Below are 25564 nucleotides of genomic sequence, written 5' to 3'. Positions count from 1 at the left end.
GACGTGTGCTCTTCCGATCTGGGGGGGGAGGACGTGGCGGCAAACAGAAGACAACTGGACACGGCAAATATTACTGCGAGAATTCGTGCAAATATAGCGAGCAAATTCTCTCCGTCCGGAAAATTACAAGCGTGAAACCGAAGGTCGGGGAAACGCGCGCGGAGCTCATAATAGCTCTCGACACGGGAAAATCCGCTTCATATCGACTTAATCGAAACAATTAAGAGGAGAGTTTCGCCCTTCGCTCAGTTTCCAAGTTGGTCCCGACTCGATGAGACGCGCCGTTTAACCCTTTTGACGCCCATATAGCAATCTCTCTCGCGAAATTGAGGGATCTGGGATTTATGTAAGAGCACAAGCGCGTATAGCTATACGGGAGATGTAACGGTGCATTTACTATTCTATCGTCGGGATGAAGCTGGAAACGTAGGTAAACGTTGAATATTATGTCATCGCGAATAATAAAGTTGCGAAATTGCAGAAAATTTTCGTTATATATTATTTAGAAGAAATGGATAATAACTATATTTGTGAAATTGGTTTTCGATTCGAATGCTTGACGTGCGCGATATTATTTGTATGTTTCCTATTGTGGGCGTATAGTTCCAATAATCTTCGGTTTATCGTTTCATTGTTCCTTTTCCGTGCAAACACCTGCAAGAGCAAAAGAGACATTATTGACATACTAGGTGCAGACGGTATTTGGCCGGCTATCGGCTCAACAAGATGTCATAATATGATATTTGCGCTACACAGAAAACATCTCCGAGCTAGGGAAATGAACGAGTTTCGTCTCTACTTTCATTTCCCCTTTTACACACCGATCAACTTTGACAATCGACTAAACAAATATTAACATTTTTTGCGGAATTCTATGGCTTATAGTATTTATAAATTTTTATACATTCCACTTTTATATTTTTGAACCACGTGTCGATTATTATTCTTAAAATACAGTTTTAAAACTCTTTATTCAAAACTCTGGAAATATGATATTACATTATGAAATTGATAATTATTTTAATATTACTGATGCTAACAAACATCTTGTACAAGTAATTGATTTAATTAATTTTTCGCATAATAAATTTCATGTTATTTATTATAGTTTAGTTTGCATAATTTTTGTAATATATTTCGAAAAATTATAGATATATATTAAACAAACGATTAAAAAGTTACGATTTTTTTTATAATTATATTTTAATGTGACAATTTAAATTCCGCTATTTTTTTTATTTTTCTGAATTCAGAATTAAAGCTATTAATTATAATAAATGTTTAATATATATCTCGTATGAAAGTAAAGAATCGTCGCAAGAATCGGTCGGATACATGCATTATATTTCGCTCCTAACATTTTAGCTAGTCGGAATGAATTTAATCCGCGATAATGGCATTTGTCGTATTAAATCGATAAAAATAAGAGCATGTTGATAACGGGCTTGACAGGTCTGGGCGGGGAACGTTATTGTGCTACGCGCACTAATTAAAGCACCGCTAATAGACACGCGCCCCGGTTATTGCTCCGGTATTTCGTTCGACAACAGGAACGCAGAATTGGCTCACCGATGTCGGTGGATGTTTCTCGGCATGGCCACTTCGCCGGCTCTACAGGTGATACCATCAAATTAATCGTTTCTGTGTTACACGAGTTTAAAACATTTTGACGAAGTTCTAACTTCGGGACGGACTAATTGCAATTGCGTGACCGTTAAGCGCGCCAGTACATATACCGCTCGTGGCCGGTGTGGCGCACTCCGGAATTATTCGTGCAGTAGCTATAACCGTAAACCGGAAACGACAGCGGAATTATGTGCTTGAGGCTAACACATGGCGGAAATTATTTTAAAGGTAATTTTATTTTTACCTCCGCCGCTTGCACATGTTGCATAAAAACGAGATGTTTTTCGTTTCTTAATATATTCTACAGTCCTACAGTCTTCGCACCGCGATATAATCGTATGTAAAACAGAAATTTTGTAAGAAAAGCATGCAGCTGATAGAAAAATAAAACGTTTAGGATTGACCGTTCGATAAAGCTGTTCTAAATTAAGAAACAGGTTGCTATAAGAAAAAAAATTTGTTGTCACGCGAAAAGCACAGCTTAATCAACGCGATATACCGATTATGTGATTTTGTACGTCGTGTGTTCTGGATATGACGGGTAAAAATAAATATGATAAAAGAAAATGCGCGGTAAAAACGCGGAGAGTGAGGTTTTGCCCGGCTAAATTGCACACCTCGCACGCCCGTTACGTAACGTTATTCATATTAATATACATAACCGCTTCTGTATTCATTATTGCGGATTAACGTGAGGTAAATTAAACTCTCGCTCGTGCGCGTGTGTTTATCGTGAAGCCGAGGCTTCTTCGGCGCGTGATACGCTCGACATAATGCGCGTGGATATAATAAGTCACATTCGTTTGCACTGACGTATAGAACGATTAAAGTGCATACGCGCTTTTAGTCGGGGCACTTTCGCGCGCTTACGTCAAAGGCGCGCATTACGTATGCACGTTTTAACTAATCCGATGTTCTTGACGGATAACGATGGGGGACACAATTTGTTTTCCCCCTCGATCAGTCGCGCGTACGCGAATAAACTACCACGAGTTATTCTCGACTTTTTAAGTGCTCGACAGGTTTCTTTACATTAACAGATTAAATTTTAATCGGCCTAAATCTTCCTCTGTTTAATAAACAAGAGAGAATTAAGGAGAAAAATATACCACGGAAAATTATTATCGCACAATTATAATTTTTTCACATAATTACTTTTTGAAGTTTACAGAGGAACTTTTTCTAGTTTCTGTTTTATCTCCTTTATCAAATTTTATTTATGTAAATTAATTAATTAAATTTAATTTATCCCTGCTTTTTTTTCTTCTTTTTTCGATTATTATCTCTAATGCTTGATGTGACACACAGGGAAGAAAGTAGCGTACGTGGATCGGGGAGTACATTCGCGCAATTTTAATTTTTCCCTCAACCCAGACATTTTCCAAAGTGTTAAGGGTATTTCATGTTGCTAGCTCGTTTGAAAGAGAAACGCCAGGAAAAGAGAAACGAGCTCAAGGACTTCCTGTAATCGTGGACAAGACCGCGTACAAGACTTCGTTCACATTCCGGTTGTAACACGATAGCTTAGACTCCACGAGGATTAAGGGTCATATATACGTGTCGGTCCATAATGAGGATTTTAGGCCCTAAGCAGTAAGAAATAGACCAATCGTAGTCGAGTATGAGAAGAATAATCGATTGTAATTGGTCAATGTCCTACGGCGTAAGGCTTAAAGTCCTTATTGTGGACCGACTACTTTTTAATTATCTTTTATGCGACCATCCATGGCTAAATTCTTACTCCTCGAGCGAATCGCTTTGCAGATCGTTTGCGGCTCCATATACGTTTCCGCCGTTTCCCATGAGAACTGATAACGCGGCAGACCTTACCCTTGACCCGGCTTATGAATGAACATGAGTAACCTGAGAGGTCCCCCCAATCCTTTTTATTCTCGTCTCGATTACCTTTCGCCTTGACGCTTCTATAGCTTCGCGATAAATGTATTGCTTGCCGCAAATGTGCCGTTCACATTCGCATTTTTTACGTGACAGGAGATGTCAGAAAGAGATTTTTAATATTTTTATTGCCAACCTACTTAACCCTAAAATTGCTATTGATATTGAACAATACAAAATTGCTACTGGATACGTGGATACGCCCGAGAAAATAGGCCACTTTTAATTAATGTAACACAAAATTTTCATACATCTTATTATGTTTATATAAATAAAATATTTATAATCTAGATTTTTATAAACAAATTCAATTAAATTCAATTCAAATTTAATCTTGAAACAATACGGGGTATGTAATCCAAAGTCTCCTCCGTAACAATGTAACATACAATTACACATTTTATTGTTTTCTATGTTTGCACACCAAACTTACCTACGATAGTATTGTAAGATTAAAAGCGTTTCTGAGATAATCATATGATTTAACGTAAAAGTCTCATTTTTAATATTTTAGTATTATAAAACCTTATACTATTGAATTGTTGAATGATTAACGATCGTTCGTATTTAGATACATATGTAGAAATAAAAAAGGTACGCGGGCGCTCGGCAAAATTCTGTGTGCTATTCAAGCATAAATATCGGATATATTCGGGATCGGAGGCGAACGGTGGCTTAAAAGAAATATCGCGAACATCTCGCTCCGAGCGTAATCGCCGTCGCGGCGCGTGGCGTCGCGGCCTTGACCGGCGTCGTCCTCCGCCGGATGGATTCCGGACGGCGATTACGCGGCTGAGCTGCAGATGGTATTAGTTCTCCCCCTCGCCCTCATCTCTCTCTCTGCGAATGCGAAAACGCACCGTGCGATCCGTGAGCGCAGCGGAACGCAGTGCAGGCGGAATCGATAACGGCGAAACAGCGTAGTTATGAAGCGCAATTGCAGGGAGGGCACGGACGCGTGGGGGAGGGGCGGACGGGGGCAGATTTGCCGAGCCGCGAAGAACGCACGGTATGCATTGATCCATCCGGTAAATTAAGCTCTATTAATATCGCATGCTGCACCCTTCGATGAAGCCGGGAGAAGAATGTTGCTCCGCGGTTACCGAAACTGCAGCTCCGCGAGCGTTTTTGAGACCTCGTGAATTATTATATTAAACCAAAGAAATATTGATAAAATGATTTGAAGACTTTTTTACTATCGGCAGCAGCGCAATTGAGATCTGTTAGGTATTAAGACACAACTGTTTTCCGTGATGTATGACTTTGTCTCATATTACTAAATTTGTATCTTGATTTGTATCATATTACTAAATCATTTAAATTACCATCATTTAATAATCTTTTTAGAAAAGAAGTAAAAAACAGAAAATGTAGAATAACATTTTTTTTAAATTTTTTTATCTTGTAAAAGTTTAGCTCTCTCAACGAAGAAAGATAATTATAATATCGTGTTTCAGCCAATTACTTTACATCCGTGCAAAGTTTCGAGCTTTTTGGAATGTACATACGAGCCAAAATTGTCTCATTAGTCTCGGAACGTTTCTCGTTATCCGAGACTCGCGGGAAAGAAGTAAAAAAAAAAAAAGGAAAATAATGTTAAAATGTCTGCTGCATCATGCAAAACTGCTCACATTTCGGTAAGATTATATCGCGACGGATTTAAATCGGATTTAAATTCGGATCGCTCGGAAACGACACGACGTCGGTATCCGGTTGCTTCGCTACCGCAACGATCAGCTGAAAATTTCAATGTACTCCCGCGGATGTGTATCGTTAAACGCATAAACTTGTCGTGCGACAATGGCGGAATAAGGTAAACTCGCTTTACATACCGAGCGAGGGAGCCGAGGAAGAAAGTCTCTCGTCGCGCGGCGCGAAACGAGAGTCCCGGGTTTTATATATACGAGCAACAACTTCGCCGACGTCGACGTCAACGTAGACGCTGCACACACGGCCTGTTTAATACATCGTCATAACTCCTATCCGCACAATGTAGGCAGCCGTTAATAGAAATTCCTGACAAAAGTTCTCGCAGGTCCGACGAGCGCGCGAGCGCGCGCGTGCGCTCGCGCCGCAAGCAAGACCCATGCATTGCTAATTCCAACTCGCGGCAAGACCTCCCGTCTCTCTCTCTCTCTCTCTTACCCGCTGCGTTGTTTTGCGTACCAGGGCTGCCTCTTTTGCACCATTCATTCCTTCCAGCTCTTTACACCCGACCGCTCGGCTCGGATCAGAAACTGGGTAACGTTACACGTTCGCGAGAAATGCCGTTGATGAATAGAGTGTATTTTAAGGGATCTTTATTGAGCGACCGAGTATAGGACTTTATGTAGGTACTTCGCTTATGGTTTTACACACTCTAGTTATTTCTTCTTGTAAAAGCTTAACTATTATATGTATATAAGATTGTTAAGATTTATTTATTATTATTATTATTAAAATGTTCTGAAAGGAAATATAAATACTTATTGATGAATTTTATAGATTCGATTTTAAGTAATAAATGACAAATCAGATCTGTTAAAAAAATCCAGTTTATTACGTAATTATTATTTACGTAAAAATAAACGTTTAAAGGTTAAACTATATAATTTGTTCAATTTTAATTTGAAGCTCTCATTTATTAAAATATTTAATATTGAACAATTAGAACAGGTGAGATTTTTTTCTCGAATAAAAGTCCGTTTTCTACTCATCCCGAATGAATTGCAAAAATTAAAATCTACGGTTCCGTGACATCCTGTACATGCAATATCACAGCCGCTGTACAGTCTTCACAGCGGCAATTCAACTTCCCCGAAGGCCCCCGAAGCCATGACACAGCGCGCGCGCGCACGTAATGCAAGAGGTGGCTGCAATGCCGAAATGAAACTTTTTATTGACAGTCCGCCACGGCGAGGAATGTTAATGCGCGCCGGTGGAGAACTACGGGAGGGCAGTTAGGGAGGAAAATTAAAATCTCTGCAGTATAGAAAGCGACGAGTACCCTCTTGAGGACGGAGGATAACCGAATGAATCGTCGACGGCGTAAAAGGACAACACGGAAGAGCAGTAGTTTGTACGCGCGAAGGAAGATTGAACTTTTAAAGGCACGTGAGAGAAAGAGAGAGAGAGAGAGAGAGAGAAGAGAGCTATCGCTCCGAATCGGGACGGAACGTACAGCGGTTAGCTGCGCTATACTTCGGGAGTTAAGTGGCCCGAGCTCTTTTGCTGAGGTGAGAATGCGAGGAAAAGTTGAAGTGGGTGGAGGGGGAGAGAGGAGAGACGACCGTCGCGAACGTCTCTCGCGTTAACTTATATTGAACGCGCGCTCTCTCGCGCGAAAGGGTGAGCTTAGGAGAGCTTCCGAATCACGACCACCACGGTTCCTCTCTCTCTCTCTCTCTCTCTCTCTCACGGAGAGTCACGTATTACGCTGCGCATCACGCGGCGAAGTCCATGCAATTGGGGCCGCCTACGAGCACCTCGTAACTTCGTTTACTACTTAAAATTAGATGAAACATCCAGAACTGAAAATTCAAAGTTTCGCTCTAAATGTCGCCGTTGCTGGGACTAACTTCCTTTATCTTTCGGGAGAAAACAAGCTTTTAATCAATAGAATTATTCTGTCGATGGAATAACATTAACGTATTATCATGGTAATTAATCGGCGTGCCATAAATTAATACAGCGATTAATGTGTGACGCAGTGACGTAATAACGGACGAGCGAAGTGATATATTGGATCGAAGTAGCGCACGTCTGTATGTGGTCAGACATCGTTTCGCTTTGATTGATGTACAGAGAGATAGATTTATTGTTTTACCTTGGCGTATGTACACTCTGTGTAGGCAGGCAGTGGTTACTGTACAAATTCATCGTGCGGGGAATACAAATGTAAAATACATACATAAATGTAGTTTATATCGTAGGTACATAAATGTAGTTTATACGACGGGAACGGAGAAACGTTGAATACTATACTGACATTCCAATAATCTGCGTTTCACGCGCGTGACGTGAAATTTGTGTTTCGAATATTTTTCGTATAATTCACTTAGATCGCTTTATATTCGTCTGCACATGGCCATCGGAAATTTCATTGCAGACGCAGATTTAATCGTTCAAAAAATGCGAAAGAATCGATGTGTTCGGGGAGGGTGACTCATCAGGGATTGAATAAATCGCCCGTAATCACTCGCGTCGGATGAAGGACCACCTCCGCAGAGGCGGATTACCATCGAGCGTTGCATCGCGCGGCGCAGGAGGGATGAGATCAGCTATAAATAAAAACGCGCCGTCATGTAACGGAGCCTTGTCCAAAGGTCACTGATAGACGTAACAACGTTCCAGCGTTTCCCATCATCGGATTTTTTGCGTGCGAGCTTGATTATGTTCGTTATATAATGCATTAAGGCTTATAACGAGAAACGCGCGATCTGGGCGATTAACGGCGTAGGAGTGCAGCGGGGAGGAAGTTAGATAAGCGGATAATCTGCCGTGCAATCAAGCGAGTGACTGATCGCGCGGCAACTCCGGGAGGAGGCGGGCTGATCCCTCTTAACTGGCTCACCTAATACCACTCGCTGCTCGGCCAACGTCTGAAATATGATCCGCGACATTAATCTGCACGCATTCAACGTGACCCGCGAAATTCGTAGTCGCGCGACCGAAGACAGATTACGAGCCCGAACTCGACCCCGAGCTATCAGAGCCCCGGGGACACAAGATGTGATACATAGCGCCTTCGAGTGGCGGTACCTCCACTTCGCTTGACAATGGATCCGGGGATAAAGAAAGGGTACATCCGCCAACACAGACGACGACGATCACGACTCGAGGAATTCAATTAATCTAAACGAGGCGTCGTAACTCATATTAATTATACCAAAACTGGGTCGCTTCCATTAACAGTATTAATAGTTACGGTAACGATCGCGATACACGTTAAGAATATCGATTGACAGTGAATTTTGCAGGTGTGCGCAGGGCGTTTGGAGTTTATATAGGTCATTTTATTTAGGTTTATCCGTTTAAAAATTTCGGGCGTGTCCCGTTTTGATGCATACGACGCGCCATTTATTATTCTTGCCGTTCACTGAATGTTGAAACGAGGACAAACGATACATCATAACGCGCGCATCGTGCGCGATGCGGAATGTACCCTTTGCGGCTTTGGTATGTTTATTTCGCGTAGCGGAAACTTCGGCAGCGGAACGCGTCCATCTTTTGCGCAAGTACCGTGAAAAATCGTTACTGCCGCAAATACTCGCTCCGCGGAAACTATACGTATCGTCGAGACTCCGTTCCGTTTTCGCGGATGGCGCGCTGGAAGTGTATTCTCCCGCCTCCCACGGTCTCCAGAGATCGTATTACTGTAACCGCGGCCTTGTGCAGCCATTAAGGTACTCCATATCTCTGCGCAAACTGCAATCTGACTACCCGCGTCGTCGCACTCGTGCGATCTGATGTTTACGCGGCGAACTTTCAGGACGCGGTTTTGTCCGGCGGTGATATCGGAATCCGTCGCATTGACATAGTGCCTATTAAAAGCTACCCGTCTCGCTCGCATCTGGACTCTGGTGGTGGCCAGCCGGATGTGACACCGCGTCACCGATTATCCACGGTGGCGACGGCGACTCTCAGGGGACGCGCATTATTGCACATATGCGACGCCGCCGAGTCGGATCAAGTAATTTGCAAACTTTCCTAATACGAGCTACGTGTCACGTTTCCCCCCGCCGCCCGTTGCCGTTTTATCTGCGCGGATATATCGCGACCAATAATAAACTTCGCGCGTTTCCGAGGGCGCATCGCGCGTTGGCTCGCACCGATTTTATGTGCCGCTGCGAGTCTGGAATAACTAGAAACATTCCGAGAGACTCTAACGAGGCAATTTTGGCGGCTGGTACATTCCAAAAAGCTCGAAACTCCGCGCGGGCGTAGAGTAAAATTGGCTGCAGTACGGTACTATAATTATCCTTCTTCTCGTTGAGAAGCAATTTCAGAAGATGAAAAGATCTTTAAAAAGTGGATGTTATATTCCACGTTTTCTGGCGCGCGTTTACTATAATAATGTTTAAATTGAATTATCAGTTCGGCACGTTTAAGCCGTTTTGTGTTTCTTTAATACCGCGAGGAATACACGCGTACGCGACTATAAATATGGCTTTATTTAATTTATGAAAATGTTAAATTGCGGAGAATTTACGAAGTCACGCGCGGAATGCGACGGACCTGGGTTGGAAACTGGTTGGAAATGAAACGGGGGAAAGTATCTCGGACCGCAAAGGGCTATCCGTTTATCGCATTCCTGCTCCTACGTTCCTGCGCGGCAAATGGATTTTCAAATAACTTCTAGCATTCTGGAAACGAGGATAAACGCGACGCCCGCGTCCGAAGTGCATCCGATCGCGCAGCAACGGTGCGACGTCCGAGGGACGAAAGTACTCTCTCCACGCGAGAGATATTCGATGGAATAATATCCCCACGAGCCCTACCCGGGTAGTTTCCCCGCGGGATTACCGCCGTTCAATGAATTCAGGAACCATCTGCGAAATACGCCCGATAGAATATGTTCGCGTATACATAATCGTGGTTACTGTTCGTCGATGGTTACTCCGCGGGACCGTGCGATTGTAACCCGATTATCGTCCGTCCGAATCCGACAATTTCAATTGAATGGGAATGGGATTAATTAAAAAATAAATACTCTTCGTAGTGATCAAGATTTCACAATGACTCTCGGTTGAGAGGGATTAGCTATTGCCAGAGAAAGAATTATTACAAGAAAAACCAGGGAAAATAATTTAAATATTTGTATACGTAACTTTTATAAAATAAAACACGCACAGCACATATACATATCGTGTAAGTTTAAATGGAATTATTAATGTTAAGAAGATTAAATAATTTGTCATATTGACGTATTAATAGTCAGTAATATGACTTCAAATGTAAATTTTATTTTAAATATATCAAGGGATTTAACGTTAATAATTGAAAAGACGAATAATGGCGTTATTAGCCGTCGAAGGAATTATCCCTTCCGAAATACCCCTTTCGCTCGACATACAGTAGCCCGTATCGTTAACATCGACGAATCGGTGCATGTACTGACGATCGAGCACTATACGATCATTAACGTCGATTAACGCGTAACTTGCTGTTACTCACGTGCATGCAAAGCATTGAGCGCGCGCGCTCGCGCGCGCGTGTGGTAACCGTTTTAACGTCGAGAGAGCCGCAATTACCCGGCTGAAATCACGGAATAGAAGCGGGGGCTGCGTTCGAGCGGATAAGGATCGATTCGGGTCGATTGAACTGTAGAGAGTGTGCACTGTGGGCCGAGTGGCAGTGATACGAGTCCGTGTGTGGTCCGGCCGTTACATTGCGAGTCCCGCTAGTCGTGCTCGAGGGTGTCGCGAACGGTCGTAGAACCCCTCGGGCCACAAACGACGTCATTAACGTGATCCGAGATCGTTACGCGGCCGAAACGTTTTCATGATTCGCAAATATAACTTCCCGGAAACGCTTGTAATTTCGCCGTGCGCGCGAGTGAACGCGCGAATTATCGTACGATTAGCGAAATCAATTTCGGCACATCAGTTATGTGGTTGCGCTTTATTACCGTATATATATAGCGCGGTAGAGATCTGTCGCGCATAGATAAGCGTAAGTTTATTACGAGTTTGTCCCGACTTTCCCGGGTTTCCGTCGATAAGCCTCTCTAAGCGTTATACGAAGTCGAGTTTTTTCTTCTAAGGTAAGGAGAGTTATTCTAGTTATTATAAGCATGTGGAGGTATAGAAAAAGTCTGTGTCCCTTGTGTTTTATAAATAAAACACCGGCAGCATGCTTATTTTTCTTTAAAAATATTATATTACATTTTTATAACAGAAATACATATTTATAATCTCTATTATTAGATACATTATTAAATTTAGATTTATGTGAAATTCTAATCTCCGCCAAGATAAATAATTTCAACCGTTACCCAGTTTTAGTTGAGAATTTTATTACGCAAATCTGCTTACGTACTGAAAGGCTAAAGCGGAAAAGCTCCGTATCCTTATTATCTTACAGAAAACAGGTCGAATTTAAATGGAGGCCACGGGACGGCGCACGTTATCCCTTATTTCATGAAAAAGTCGCATTGTGCCGATCTTCCGTTAAAGAGCCGGATCTGAATATAAAATAAACCTTCCTCAGCTGGCACTTTTGAAATAATAGAACATTGTCAAGGCTAACAGTGAATTTAATGTTTCATGTAATTTTCATGCTGTAATTTTCATTTCATTGGAACCTTCATCCGACATCCTGATTTCTGTCTGTATATACCCATCGGGAATAAATTCGGAGATAAATTCGGAAATGAGCGTCCCGAAATAAATCGCCCGATATTAATCGGTTAAATATTAATCGAATAATCGTACGGCTTCGACACGTGTATTCCGGCTATACGCGGCGGGTAAACGTTTACGCGTATGGGCTTTACGGGTCGTTAAAGCCTCCAACTTTAAGCAGCGCGCGCGAGGTCGGCGAATCGTAACCTTGACACGTTACAGTTAGATTACCGTGGCAGTTGTGGCGTGTCGCAGTTGTAACTTAACTCCGTCCGGGGCTGCAAACGCGCCGTAAGCGGAAGCGAACGCGAGCGCGAATCGTTTATTCGCGGCTATAGCCCAAGTTAAATTAGTTTTGTCGTCGAGAAATTAATCTCGGGCGATACGAGCCCCGCGTAGTAGCCCCTAACATTATCACCAGTTAAATAATTCCGCTTTCATCTCTCGCACGCACACATCGCTCGTCCGCGTGCTCGTTGCGCAATTCACACGGACACGCGAGGAGGCTCGAAAAGTGAGTATTACGTTCGCGCGCATGGGGGGAGGGGGAGTTTCAGAAACAAGAAGAAAACTGCCTACCGGGAAAAAGTTTTCATATCAAGTTCGGTAAGACACGTCACACGTTATAATCTCGTTTGCAATCTCGTTATATATGTCTACCATTTATATCCACAGTTTATACCTCTGCTAACGTATCTGTCCTTAGAATGTAAATTTAATGCAGAATGTCAAATTAATTCTAAATTACATTTTTCAATAAACTCTTATTATCGTCGCGCACCCTAATTCCGCAAATCCGATCAGTTCTCGGATTCTATTTCCGTATTTTGCAGGTACAACGGAACGCAAAATGAAAAGGCCCATCAGAGATCGAATATCGAGAATAAACAAACGAATTAACTTTCCTCTCGATTGAACTCGCTGACCCGCCGCCGCCACTTGTGCGGTTACAAAGGAAAATGCAATTCCCGGAGTGACACCCTTTGACCGACTTTTTCGCCCCCTCGTTCGCCCTCTTTCTCTCCCGCGACCGTTCCTTCGCCACCCTAACTCTATTTCGGCCTCGTTTCGCAATTTGACTCAGTCTTCTTCGATAAATTACAGGCTTTGTCCTCCTCTACGTCATTAATGTACCAAACTTTCTATTGGAATTTACTTCTTAACTTTTAAACCCATATATTTTCGATCGAAATTTCAACGTGCATTATTCAACATTGTGTGAAAGAGAACTGACGATCGATAAACCTTTCACTCCTCCGAAATTATTCGAAGTTAATTTTATTACACGGTTGAGTTGTAAAACTCGTGAGACTTTTGGGGGAGCTTGAAGTGGAAATCAACTGGAAATTATCCGTCGCCGCAGGACGTAATATTTTTTTGATAAATAAAATTTTACAGTGAATACGTTACATAAAATTTATTTAACGTCGCATATAACGAATCCGCGCATCTTCTATTGTTTCAATATATTCTCTATTTGCAAAGTACATACGTATCGACGTTGTAATGACATTGATCGTTTCGAACGCCCGAGGGGATGGATGCAAGTGCACCCCTTCTTCCCCCCTCTCTCTCTCAGATACGCTCTCAAATTAATACTATGATAATCTCGGGGAATACCAGTGAGAGACAAAGCATCGCGTGGCTGGGTAGCTGCAGGCTGCTCTGCCAGCTTTCTGACTCTGTTGCACCAGGTCGCACCACGAGGCACCGGGAGCAACAGGCGATCGTCAACGACCTCGTCTTTCACAACCTCAAGAGTACAAAGGCAGAAGCGGTACATCGATCATGCGGTACTTCGAATTGTATGCGTCCACCGTTGCTCGCACAATGCAGTCTAATGTGCCACTACTAGTGGAATCAGAGAGATATGTATATGAACGATCGAGTACAGAATATCGACAAACGATCCAATTCTTTTGTTAAGTAAAGATATACATCACATACCCCTCGGTGATCGGGATGGAAAAAACATCCCCCGGATAGTCGGAAGGTGCAGTTTCGAAAATATTATCCCTGGCTGGGATAATATTTTTCGCAATAAATTCTTTGCAGTGCAATGCTTTAAGATGTTTACTAGCATTATTATTATTAAATTGACGATCAATTTAATTTGGGTAATTGCTGTTCCAGCTTTGGTTTATGAAATCGCGTTGCAAGTGCGACAATAATCTCGGCGCGCAGTTTATAGAACCGTAAATGTACTTAAAATTTACATAGAAATATTATTAGCTATCAAGATCCAGCCTCGACCGTGTTTGGCGGTTGTTTACTTATTTGTGTTATTCATTACGTAGCGGTCCAGTTTAATTTAATATCCGAAACTTGAGCTTAACTTGCGAGTGAAAATTTACATCGTGGGTAAGCTATCAAATTTCAGCAACAAGAAAAAGAAATATTAAGAAGCAAGAAAATTACCGTAGTAAATTATCTCTAACTGCTATGTGAATCACTTTATAACATGTTTTCATATTGCATGTACCCCGAGTATTATATCAAAGTCTTATAGACTAAAGCTCGGTTAAACTTTGCGTGTATTGTAGGTGCTATTCGACTATACACTCGCCGTGTATATAGATCTACAGTGTATAACGCGCTATCCACGCGGGGATTGGGACCAATAAATATTCAATGAATTCAGATTTTCGATATTACGGATACAGGAAAATGATCTCGATATATTTACTCGTGCGAACAAAAACACGTTGATCGGCGCAAGGTATATATGTATACATTTTGGTGACGCTTTTTTTTCGCCCGTATCTGCGGCGCGACGGAAATTAAACTCAAACCGGAATTACATCGGTTTGAATTCGCACGCGTGTTCGTTGTATCCTCCGGAACAAAAAATTCAACGAATTATCTCGTGCTTTTTGCACAACGCCGCGCGTGCATTGATCGGCATAAGAGCCTTAACGCCAGTCGCATAGATGGTCATTTTTCCAACGTGCTACGTGTTGACATGTATTGTACCTCGCACGTAATAGCCGTCAAAACGATAATAAAGCAACGATGAAGTAAAATAAAAAAAAACAGTCATTGGGGAAAATAGATAGCGATGATTCATAATTAATGAGACTCGCGTTTGCAAATATTATATCTTACGATGTCGAAGAAATAGTTAGAATATGGCAGTCCTTAGTGCTATAATATATTTTACTTGTCACTTTTATCACTTATATGTCAGTTTTATGTGTCACTTTTTTTTTATCAACGCAGCGATATGTCAAAAAAGTCAATGTCGTTTCAGCTGTCGTTGTAGTTTTCTCGGCGAGTCTTTACCGCGAAGCAATCACGATACACGTGCAAGTGTTCGAGTCGACGTTTCCAAGAAAATACCCTCAGCAAAAATATGAAAGCATTTGTAGGGCCTAATGTACGTTATAGACCCGCCGGACGATCCGTTCACACATCCGATGCCTTAATAGTCCCCCTCGAAATCTACAGGTCGCCTGTTGCTCCCGGTCGGCCGTCATCGGATAGAGAGAGAGAGAGAGAAAGAGAGAGACCGACCTGGATTCCCGGCAAATAACTCACTTTTTTCTCTCCCCTCCTGCCGCCCCTTTCTGCCCCAACGATTGATCTGGCCACGCATTTATCCCCGACCATATATACATCGGCCTCGGCCGTCCGTTTACATTCGGCCGTTTCTTCGTGCCTGCCGCACGTCCCTGCCGCACTTCCGCGACGATCAATACTCACCTGCACACGCCGTGCACGCCGCTGGCTGCCAGCTGGAGGAGATAAAGGCGTGGGTGCCTGCCGCTGTTTCGCACAGCTCTGTGTCGGCTGGAATACCGGAATAAGTTTCGCACGCCGCGGCGACGAGACCCCGCGCGCGCGTCAGTCCCGACGGCCGCAGATCAAATTTCCATCTACGTGACAGAACAGCCACCGGCGAATCGTGACCGCCTGAAACTACATGATTATGTGGGCACGGTCGCGGGATTTAATCGAGACGCCGCCGCGCTGCCGTGCTGACGCAGCGATATTTCTCACAACGACATTAATGTCGCGACTCCTTTCACAATAGCCGTAAACGTAACGTCTCGTATCGGATAGGCTGCAATTAATCGTATACGCCTTTAATGGCTTTACATGATCGCGATCATCGGTCTAATGTCGGAAAATGTATCGCTGCTGTATTTATTCTCTCGTATAACGCGAGTTACTTGTATCTTTTTTTGTCGTAAAGCGCTTTCAGCGTGTTAGTTCAGACGAGGATTTATGATAGTAATCTCCTTTTTCAAGTTGAAATCCAAAGTGCATCACTCTAATTCATATGACTGCGATATATCACGCGCGGCGGATGAGATAAATACTATCATGAGCGGCAGAGCTTTAGCGAAATTTTTCACCTTCCTTATTCGACTGCGCTTTTCACGCTTGCAACGTACGTTACTTACTGCCAACGCGCGGAGCACGCGGAGCCGGTGTTCGAAAGCGAAATAGAGAACGTTCGCGCGCGTAACCGTATTGTTCTCCTCAAATAGACTGAATCGTAATTATGTAAATATACCACGGATTGTCTATTCCCGCGCAGTCCTCGATAATCGATCGTTTAAGCGATGCACCGATTACACGCAATTATCCATTCGTGCTTGACGCTTTAGCTACTTGCCGGGTACAAATTGAATAGAATTTCCCCGCGCGTTTATTGTCGAGAGTTTATTTCTTCCTGAGCAGGAAGAACTTTTTTCCCTGGAATAAACAAACATCGTACCTCGAGGGCTCTTTATGCAAAGGAGGAAAACGTAGGGGCAAAGAAAAAAAATTGCTCCACGGCGTTTTTTCGTCCGGAAAATATAGGAGCGCGACCCAGCTATACGTATGCGATGTGTCACGGGTATATAAAACATCTTATCCTTCGTGCCCCGGCTGCTCGAGACGTGTCGTGTGTTATAATAGCGATTTATCATAAAGTTTGAAAATGGCACGCAACGACCGTCCACCGCAAATTATGGACAACGTCACGCACTGCATGACACTTCCGCTGTCGCGGAATGAAATGGACGTATCTTATACATATAAATTACCGGGTCTTCGAAGTGTGAAACGTGGATTTTTCTCCGTCTCGGGTCTTCTTGTTTTCATGAGGAGAGACGTGATTTCGCAGACGCAAGATTCCAAGGTCTAAAAAAATCCGCGTGAATAAAATGGAACGAAGGGACATTTATAAAATATTACGCGAACGTAAAAATCGAGTTGTCATACATATATCGTCGCTTGAAAAAATTTAAAGCCGATATTTTCAAGTAATACAATATTTATACTCGTGATATTTATATTAATGCAACACTCGGGGCAGCTAATAATTTAGTAAAAAAATAAACTACCGGGTAAATTTGAATGGTAAAAGAAAGCCATTTTAAAAATACGTAGAAATCTCAAGCGATTTTTTAGGTTGCTCCTGACTCATCGATCATTTTACTGAATCAGCAACACGGGAGATGGAAAATGTTTGTAAACCAGATACGTGCGACGCTCATGCATGCTGAATTAAACGCATAATGAAATTATGCTAAAATTTTACAGAACGTAAGTCAATTCGTGAGCGAATTTGTGCGCATACGATTCTTCAAACCGCTCTTCGAGCGATTCTTTTCCTTTGTGATATTTTAATGCAAATACTGTTTTTTAGAAGTGTCCTGAAACGTGTGGAAAAAAAAATAGTAATAAAATTTTCAACTTGCACATTTCTCAAGATAACGAGTTTAATGGCAATAATTTTAGCGAGTGTTAAAAAGTTGTTCGCATTCTATTCATGTTCATTTATTTGTGCACCAGGCGCGAACTTAGTTCCGTCGCGAGGAGTTACGTCGCGAATGAACTTGGCAAACTTTACGGTAGTTTCATTTCCGATCCCGCCGGCGTATACAAGTGCGTATTAAAAGCGGAGATGTGTGTTACGTATGTTGGAACTTTTAGTTTGCAAAAAGTTGTGCAAACTAAATCCGACGTGCGTAATGACCATAATCGCGCGTGGATCAATGGCGCATTTAGGTTCTTCCTTTCCGCCTCTCTCTCTCTCTCTCTCTCTCTTTCTCTCTCACCTTTCTCTTTCTATCTCTCGCCTTGCACGAGCTTTTTTCTATTAATATCCAGACGCTAGAGATAGTGTTTGCTATCGTAGGCCGCGGATATCGCGTCGCCGTTATTAATAGCATTTCCGTTATGCACACGAATGATAAAGTAAAGGTCGACCGCGTGCGCGCGGAGAGGAATGGCAAAAGCCGCGCGAGGCGCAGCGATACGGTTGCAAATTTATGTAATTTTACGAAGTGTGTATCTTCCGGCGCGCGCGATCGTTAAAAGTGGCACAACGCGGCGCCGTGCAACACGTGTCATCCCCCGTATATCTGATAATAAAGTTAATACCTCGGAACGCATTAGCTGAATTTAACGTGTTACACATATCTCGTGGAGTACCTCCTATTTTTCGTTGCGTAACGCTTTCCTCATAATTCTTTCGCGATTCAGGAAGCACGCACTCACGTGTGCTCACAATTTACCTCTCCAAATATACATATTATTTCAGCAGTTAAAAGCGTTACGTAACCTTTTGCCGGATAATTTAACCTCAGATGTAGGCGGATTGGATTTTATAATTGAATTTCGAGGAAAAACCTCGATTTGATGATTGCTACGTGTGTTTCTCAGGACGAAGTAATCGGACAGATATTGCCGTGTGTGAGCAAATATTTGACAAGTATGTCCGATCGCGCGCGTACGCGCGCGCTGGAAAGCCGTAACCGCGTGCCTCTAGGCACATTTACAGAATAAGTACTTAGCGGTAATGAAGGATTTACGTTCGACTCGCGCGCGCCCCAAAGGGTTGGATCCGGGATATGGTTGGGAAGCAATTTAATCGGCAGCCGCGCGGTGGAGTCTCTTTGCTAAGAAAATATTTTGGAAAGCGGAATGTGCATAACCACACAAAAAAGAGAAGTATGCCGCGGGTGGAATTTTTGTAAAAAAAACTAGGTTGCGAGCGTCTAACGATGCTCGCGATATTGAATATTTTTGATGGAGATACCGCGATATCTTTGATACCACACGGCTGATAGTCGAAAGATAATTTCGAATGGAAAATACATCCGCGCGCTTCGTGAAACGCTAAAGAGAAATTATTATGAATAATAATTACGTAATATGCTCGATATATGTGTTATACTTTCAGAACATGTTTATTTATTATGTGTTACATAATAGCTTTGAAATATGATTACATAATTACAATATTTTATTTTAAAATAAACACGTGTACAGGAACAAATTTAAAGTAACATTCAATCGTAAGGTATAGCAATGAAAAATTCTTTCTTCATTTGAAAAAAATTCATCTATTCACTTTTTATGCATCACGGTTCAAATTACTGAAATATTCACGTTTTTGAATATTAAAAATTCGCAACGGAATAATGGCTTCTGCTGGCCACTTTTTTTTCCTCCGGTAGAATTCAGCCTGATCGAACTTTAATAGCGCGTATCACGGCGATTTTTGTTCGTAAACCGATAGAGAGCGTCACGTTATCTTCCGGTCTTTCGGTTTTGATGCATTTCGATCCCCTCTTGACGTGGAGGATTGCCGATTTCGGTCGACCTATTTTTCACGGAATACATACGGGGGGAAAGTACAAAGGGGCGAAAGGGGGGGCGTTCCTTCACAAAGAGTATTTCATATTCTGAGGGAAACGTGGAGAACTTCCTGTATATGCATATGCGCCGATGCTTATGTAAATATTAAATTGCAGATACGGAGCACTAAGAGAGGGCCGTGTTTGCGCGTATAAACAGCGCCATTCAAGTATTACACGAGGAATCGATCGTCACAAAAGTGACGTCTCGCGAAGCCTTCGTATTCTATCGATACAACCCCCTTTCCCCCCTGATAAATCGATACACACACATTGCACGGTGTGCAAGGGAAACTTCGACGCCGATGCGTTTTGCATTGCAGATAATGTGCATCGTACATCTGCGTTCCCGTATGTGTGTGTGTGTGTGTGCGTGTGTTTACTCGTGTGTTTGAATTGAGGGATAAAATGGTGAAATATTCGAACATACGCTTCGCTGAACGATGATGTATCCGAACGCACGCGTCCGGCGATGATTTATGACTTATTAAATCGTTGGAAAATCAACGACGCGCGCGCGGCGCTTAAACAGTTTGCGTAAGTCATTACAACGTTCCGCGTCCCGTATAATTACCGCGATATAAAATAAATGACATTCATCTATACGGCGCGATTAATTGTAATTGATGGCTTCGAAATTCTGATTATCCGCGGGTTCTTCCTCCTCTCCTTTTTCTTTTTCAACGTCGGATCAAATTACACAAATGGAAATTAATGCATTATGCTCGCGTTGCGCGTTCTGGGCTATTCGCATTATATTACGATATCATCCCCATTCAAGCATCCCCGCTCGAACAATGTTGAGTCTTTTCCGAAGTATAATCAATATCAGTTTCCGTCCAGGCTAATGGCGATTGAAAATCTCGGTGGGATCACTGGCGTTGCAATTTATTTCGTGTTTGCCTCGCTTGCTCCTCGCCTGGTTCTCTTCACGTTGGAACGCTAACGGAATAAGTTGCTACTCTACGTCTGCTCTTTGTGTTTCTTTTTTTAACGGCAATCTCCAGCTTCAAGATTTTCCGCCGATATTGATTTCTTTTGAAGAAAATCTTTATTGATTTTCACTTTCGCACCGGCTTCGCGCATTTTTCTCTCGCTCTCTGCCCCTGTCTCTCTTTCTCTTCCTCTGTTTGCCAATTGAAAGTCGGTCATCTCACTGTTACCTTTTGACCCATCGTCCACTATTTTTATACGATTTATCAATTCAAAACGACTGCAATGTGGGCGATATTTAAAAAAAAACTGTACACACGCGATACGACCGATTTGTCTTTTCTTACTTTTTGTCGTCTTACTGCAAAGTGTTTATTTCTCCAAAAATTTCTTTTGTCGTAAATATCACAGGTCAGTTTTACATTACATAAATCGACTTTTCATATTCTTCGTGCTGCACTCTGCTCGGTCGTCTCTTCTTTAAATCAAATTCACGTTACCCAGTTTCTTATCCCGTTTAATGATGCGCAACCAAGTGGCTGGGCGAGGCAACGGGAGAGACGCCGGCACATAAATTTCTAACGCTACTGAATTTGTGAGCCAGCCAGAATTCGTTAGCTCTCCGCCCTCGCGGCTGTCTTTAATGATGCACGCGGAGAGATGCCCCGATTTCCGTAGATCTCTATACTGAAAAGCGAAACGGAATTTAAAGGCCGACGACGTTATTTGAATTTCATGCTGTCCGATCGGAACACGTGCGACATTTGTGCGAGGCTCCCGGCGGCGCGGGAGCGTGTAAAGAAAAATCTTGGTTCTCCATATTTTTCACACGGTGTATTTCATATTTTTACACGAGCCATATTTCTCTCTCCTGCCCTCCACTTTGGGATAATAAAAACGGCGGAACAACATTTTCATCGGCGGTGAAGAGGCGATTGCTCTTTTCGGACGACGCGCGGAAGTCTCGCCAGATTTTCAGACGCGACATTTTTCGAGCTGACAGCTCGAAGGCAGATACACGAATCAGTTTGAAAATAGAGAAACGGGATTACGCTTTATCTCTGCATCCAAGACTGACAGAATCCGAGCGGAGTATCAGTCGGACCGGAGGGGGGAGGAGAAACTGAGAATCGAGAGAAACGAGGCATTCGTTGCCCGCGATTCCCCGACGATATCGACTTCGAGCCGGGAAGTTTCCTCCCCGCGCTCGCTTTGCTGATCTTTCTCTTTTATCGAAGAAGCGACGACGATGAGAGACTCCGCGCACTGCTCTCCCTCTCCGCTACGTACAACCTCATAAATCCCGACAAACATCTCCCATTATCAAAAGACGCGAGCTAGCGTCTCCCGAGTGCCGAGTATATTGCATATATAGGATATCCGTGAAAGACGCGCCACCGTGTATTTTTAGCACGCTGCGATGACATCTTGAAAAATGATTGCAGTACCTATATTCCTTAACGACCTATACACCTTTGCGCCGGAGAGAGAATCAGCGATAGCTGACCGATATATGCGAAACAATACGTGGATCTTCCGGAGAACAATGGATTTCACGGATACAACAATGGCTGCATAAGATGAATGCACTTAACGGGAAAATATCCTGGGAACAAAGGATAAAGTCGAGATTCCGGAATACTTTTGGGCCAGCAGATCGTGTAATGTAATACTTAACAATCGAGAGCGTCTGAAATACGTCGCGGGGTTCGAGATTCAAGTTTGTCCGAAATGTTTGAATATTCGAACTGCTTTTTAATCCCGCTTACACGCGAGATTTATTCAAATATTCATAGCTTCCCGATGGTGGCGGATGTGCAGCTTCTCGCGACGCGACACGTCGAAACGCTTCAAATTTTCGCTCTCCTTCGCTCGGATCTCTATCTCCGAGGGAGGGGGAGGGGGAAGGAGGAGGGACGTCAGAAGTTATTCGGCGACAATTTTACGTGGCCCGAGAAAGCACGGTTTGTCCGAGGGAGCACGATTTTCCTCAAGCGGTCGATCAAGCGCCGCGCGCGAAAGTAGTTCGTTACATAGTTCGGATTCTTGTAAATTATACGGGCCACCCGCAACCCGCGTTTCTGCGGGGCTGCCAATTAACGGCGATTGATAGCGCGATCCCGAAGTCGACAGTATTATAATTAATTACTTTCTAACGACTGTTATCCGCGAAAGTTAAGATAAAAGAGAATAGAAAACTATATTTTATAAATTTTGTAATTTTATTGCAAGGCTTTTGTACAACAGTTATTATTATAAGGATTCTAAAAAACAAACAAGTAATTATACACGTGACTAAATATCCGTTAAAATAAATTAGCGGGATTTAACTGCACGCTGCTTGAAGGTACTCGTTAACATTAATCGGACTTGCCTTGCAGTAAATTATCGTTAAACGCGAGAGCGACGATCACGCAAAAAGATGGCACTTTGAATCTATAAATTTTCCGTAATTCCGAGTCCCGCGGCCCATTTGCATATGGAACGAGCGCTACATAGGTTCCATTTTGTAGCAGCTCGTGAATAATCGTCAGTACGCGCGCGGCCAAATTTCATCGCGCTTTTCCGCGCGCGACGTAAAATTTTGCCGATCGAAATTACGCTTTTACGGCCTATTGTGGATGAAAGAGATCGTTCGTCGCGATCTTAATTTGAATCGCGTCGATTACCCGACGACGGGAGTCCTCGACGACGCACGCGACGACGGCGGCGGCTATAAACGGACAAATTGACGTCGTTTAACACGATCAACAATGGACTTATCCGGCCGGCTGCGAATCCATTTATCTTTCTGAAAGCGACGAGCCACGGGGATTCAATCTCCGGCCTCGTGATTGCAAATGATTTTTTTTTTTTCGCTAATTCTCTGCTTGCCCGGAAGCCGAGGCTAAATGAATTCGCTCTCACCTCTCCTGCTTCTTGCAGCGCTAATAAATCGTGAAACTCAATCTAAAACTATGAGCTCTTTTATAAAACTCTTTCGTCTCTTTTTCGCGATTTTCACGCACGGATATTACATTTATATAGGTTTAATTGTGTAGAGATCTCGCGACAGATTTTATATATTTCATTTATTTTACACACATACACTGTAGATACAATTTTATGGATTTCACAAATACCTTGATATTTTCTTTTAACCGTAGTGTCACGCGAAGTGTATAGAAGTTATGACGTCGCATTCATCAATCACGGCTAATGGTCGCTTCGGTTGCGTTATCCGTAGGCGTTATTCCCGCGATCGTTTGAGCTATAGATAGAAAAGCCGGGGGACCCCGAGCGACCCCGATCATTTTTACGTTTCCACTGCGCGGACTGTCAAACGGGCAGCACGCGACGAGTGCGCGCAAATACCTTTTAATTACTCTCCGTCTCTCAATATGAAAAATCAAACAGCGATTAAAATACATAAAAGAGGATTCAATTAGCGCCCAATGGTGTTTCTACGATTCGCTCGTTGTCAATTGACGATGAGTAAATAAAAACTGTGCTTCCGCGCTTTTAGTTAAGGTTTAACATTTCAATGACAATGGAGCAATTATCGCTCGTAAAATGCTGTCCTTGCTCAATATTTGAGCTTATTAAAAATCAACGCTCAGTGTCCGGAAGCTGAGAACAGCGCGAGAATAGCGACTACGTCTGACTACATCGTATCATTTTCTACTTATTTTACCTATTGATCTACTTAATCGATTCCATCTGACATGATTTTATTTAAATACTTGAAAAGCTTCTCATCTTCCTCTTTGCGTGATAACTTCGGCGAAGGTTTTCTAACGGAAGTTCCGGGAATTCACTGATTTTCTATGTAATACGATGTCGATTACGGCCTTTAATTGAGTTGTCGGGTGGAACAGTGATAAAGATTTCAGATTAACGCGGTTTAATCTCATCACTCCACTCGCTTTACCGTGACTCTCCCTGTAACCCGCAGAACTCTATCTCCCTTCTCTCTTCTCGTCCTATCGAAGTTCCAGAGCACGCGCTTGCGGGCAGGGACCGGGGCGCATCTTCAAAAATCGATTTAGCCGCCGCGAAAGTCTTCTATCTTCCGCGTGGCAGTCGTAGATAAGAATAAAAGGTAATGTTTCGGAAAGCTCTCGCGTAAAAGCCGCGGATGAATTATTCTAACGCGAAACACAACCGAGGGACTTGGGTCCGAACTATTGTTTCTGTTTTTCGCGTTCCATTTAATCGTATCTCGGCGCGACCGCGATAACGACTGTTGTGCGGAATTGTACTGTGCTACAGACGGTACAAACTGAAAGCCTGAAAATATTAATGTCAACCGCATTACGTTATTTTATTATCATTTTAATCACGCGTTTGCTCAATATGTTGTTTTGTTAACATTTCATTCAGACTCTGTGATTTTTCGACCGCACGATAAACAATCATAATCCATTGTTACATTCTGTAAAAATATCAGCTTTAAAAATATAATAGCAATCCCTCCATTTATTCTCTTTTTATTTCGTTCCTGCCGTATAATCGAGCTCGTGTCTAGAGTGTTCCAAAAACATATATGAAAGAGAAAACTTGTTACACATATCTTACAATATCCAACTGTATCTGGCTGGCAGCCGTAATTCATGCGGCGGTAACGGAACCCAATGGCAAAAATAGTTTTGACCGCACGCATTTCGATATCTTGACAATGAAATACGGCTGATGTAGAAGTGGCGCGACATAGGAACTCTTAGGTTAAATAAATCGGTATAAAAAGAAGTGACGACAAAAAGTCTTAGTATAATATAAGACATACTTTTATAAATATAAGACCGTGGCCGAGATAATATTTTTTTGCGATAAATTTCTCTAAATTGACGATCAATTTAATTTGTGATATTATTTTTCCAGCTTCAGTTTATGATTGTTATTTGTGTTATTCACTATAGCAGTCTAGTTTAATTTATTGATTGTAATATAAAATTTTCATAATTGAAGTTGAGATCTGTGGCGGATACAAGGGTGGGGGGGGAGGAGCGGAGAAGGCGATCGCTCCCCCCAGAGCTCTTTAAACAAATTTCGTATATTGGAAAAAGTCGGTTTTAAATAAATTGAAAAAAAAATTATCAGAGATTATTTGAAACTAAATAATGTTCACTCAGTTTTTTTAAGTAATAAAAAATATTAAAAATAACTTAA

This window comes from Wasmannia auropunctata, unplaced genomic scaffold (genome assembly GCF_000956235.1).
Source record: "Wasmannia auropunctata unplaced genomic scaffold, wasmannia.A_1.0 LD335994.1, whole genome shotgun sequence".
Classification (NCBI taxonomy): Eukaryota; Metazoa; Arthropoda; class Insecta; order Hymenoptera; family Formicidae; genus Wasmannia; species Wasmannia auropunctata.
The sequence above is the reverse complement of the archived record's forward strand: the minus strand, read 5'-3'. Positions refer to the sequence as shown.